Raw genomic sequence first — 2,935 nt, forward strand, 5'->3', positions numbered from 1 at the left:
TATGCAGCCTTGATGTATTCCTTTCCCAATTTGGAACCAGTCCATTGTTCAATGTCCAGTTCTAACTGTTGCTTCTTGACCTGCATACAGGTTTCTCAGGAGACAGGTAAGGTGGTCTGGTATTCCCATCTCTTGAAGAATTTTCCACAGTTTGTTGTGATCCACACAGTCAAAGGTTTTAGTGTAGTCAGTGAAGCAGAAGTAGATGTCTTTCTGGAATTCCCTTGTTTTTTCTCTCTCTCTCTTTTTTTTTTTTCCCCTGTCAATATTTTTATTTTTTTAGTTAATTTATTTTAATTGGAGGGTATCACAGTATTGTGACAGTTTTGCCATCCAACAACATGAGTTGGCCACAGGTACACATGTGTCCCCTCCCATCTTGAACTCCCCTCCCATCTCCTTCCACACCTTATCCCTCTGGGTTGTCCCAGAGCACCAACTTTGGGTGCCCTGCTTCACACATCAAACTTGCACTGGCCATCTGCTTTACATATAGTAATGAATGATCCAACAGATGTTGGCAATTTGATCTCTGGTTCCTCTGCCTTTTCTATAAATCTAGCTTGTACATCTGGAAGTTCTCCGTTCATGTACTGTTGAAGTCTAACTTGAAGCATTTTGAGGATTACATCACTAGTGTGTGAGATGAGTGCAATTGTGCAGTAGTTTGAACATTCTTTGCATTGCCCTTCTTTGGGATTGGAATGAAACTGATCTTTTCCAGTCCTGTGGCCACTGCTGAGTTTTCCAAATTTGCTGACATATTGAGTGCAGCACTTTCACAGCATTATCTTTTAGGATTTGAAATAGCTCAGCTGGAATTCCATCACCTCCACTAACTTTGTTCATAGTGATGCTTCCTAAGGCCCACTTGACTTCACACTCCAGGATGTCTGGTTCTAGGTGAGTGATCACACCATCGTGGTTATCTGGGTCATTAAGACCTTTTTTGTGCAGTTCTTCTGTATGTGTTGCCACCTCTTAATATCTTCTGCTTCTGTTAGGTCCAAACTGTTTCTGTCCTTTATTGTGTCCATCTTTGCATGAAATGTTCCCTTGGTATCTCTAATTTTCTTGAAGAGATCTCTAGTCTTTCCCAGTCTGTTGATTCCCTCTATTTCTTTGCATTGTTCACTTAAGAAGGCTTTCGTATCTCTCCTTGCTATCCTCTGGAACTCTGCATTCAGATGGGTATATCTTTCCTTTTCTCCTTTGCCTTTCACTTCTCATCTTTTCTCAGCTATTTGTAAGACAACCGTTCGTTGTCTGAGGAGTCAGCCTGGTTGTGAATTCTCTCTAGCTAAACCCCAGCAGAGAAAATGAATAGTAGGGTGACTTCAGAATTGGGAAATGGGCTGACAGGTACACAGGGAAAGCAAGTGGTGGGTTGTTGATGAGAATATAGCTGAAACAATTGCCAGGTGGTCCCAGGCTAGAAAGGGGAGGGAGGTAAATCCAGGAGGATCCGATACCCAGAGCGTCCCAACTCAGACAAACTGTGGGTGAATCTGTGAGGGTCTCAAAGGGATGAAGCATAAGGCACCAGGGAAGACGAGTCGAGGACAGAGAAAACTAGGGCAACTGGCACTCCCACGCCCAGTCTGGCTCAGTAACCCACGCAGCCTCATCTCTTCCCGCAAGCAAGGCAGCAGAAATCCTACACAATCCCCTGTGGCCATGCCATACCCTCCTCATCAAAGACTCCCGGATATCCGGGCTAGTGAAACCTTAGCTTCCCAAGCTCAACTCAGGCCCTCCAGCTGAATCTCTCCAGTTTCATCTTTTATTATGACACGGGGTATCTCACAGTATCAGAAGCATGGCTGAAGAATTAAGGCTCAAGAAAATAAGACCCAGAAAAGCCTGGACCTCAAGGACTATAACCAGGAGCTCAAAACCATTTGGACCCTTATCTCTTTAGATTCCTTCTCTCCTTTGCTCTGTAAGTTATCTTCATTCTCTCTCATTAAAGGAACTTAAGAGCCTGGACTCTGGAACCAGCTACCTGATATCCTTATCCTAACACTGCTCATCCACTTCCCAGCTGAATGACATTAAGCAAGTTACTTACTCTCTCTGTGCCTCAGTTTCCTTGTGGAGATAACAATAGTGCCTGCTTCATAGTGTTGCTTGAGGAGTAAGTTATTTCATATTCTTAGAGCACTTGGAAGAGTCCCTGACCCCCCAGGTTCTTTCTCATCCAAGAGAAGAGTTTGGACACCAAGGATTTAATCAGATATTTGTCCTCAAGGCTGATGGTAATAAACCGGGATCCCATTCAAGTTGATGGTGGGATCCACAGTTATCCAATCTTGCAGGTGGGGTGGAGGCACAGCAGGAGCTGAGGTGCTACTCAGGGCCAGGCAGGAGACATATCATTTTGTTAGGAGCAGGGCAATATGTTCCTCGCCCTGGTAACTATTCCCAGACCGCTACTCTACACTGTACCCCTTGATCATCAGTACATGATGATACCTTCTATATCAAGAAGAGACTGGATATCTTGTCCTTAACCTTCTTCCCCAACATTCCAATTCATCTGCTTTGAAACCCACCCACATTGTCTTTTTTCCATCTTTGTGAATGAGGTGCCCATTCCAATCCATAAAGAATCCCTCCTCATGTCCTTCATTATCCCCCACAGTCTTCCTCAGGACCATCGTTCCATCAGCCATCTTCTATCTCCCCACCCACCACTTCTCTTCCATCCCTCCCTCTGTCTCAGCCCTTTCCCATAGAACTGAAACAAGCTCAGGTCTCTCCCACTCTAAAGATATATAGATCTCCCTAGGCTTCCCCTTCCTTAGGGCTCCACTTTCCCTCCCAGCCTAGCATCTCAAAAACTCATCTCCACTCACTTGACTCTACTTCCTTGCCTCCCATTCTCAATTCTCTGTTTTCTAGCTCTCACTTCTCCTAAGAAACGGACATCTCC

The sequence above is a fragment of the Bison bison genome, unplaced genomic scaffold (assembly GCF_000754665.1).
Source record: "Bison bison bison isolate TAMUID 2011002044 unplaced genomic scaffold, Bison_UMD1.0 scf7180017864508, whole genome shotgun sequence".
Classification (NCBI taxonomy): Eukaryota; Metazoa; Chordata; class Mammalia; order Artiodactyla; family Bovidae; genus Bison; species Bison bison.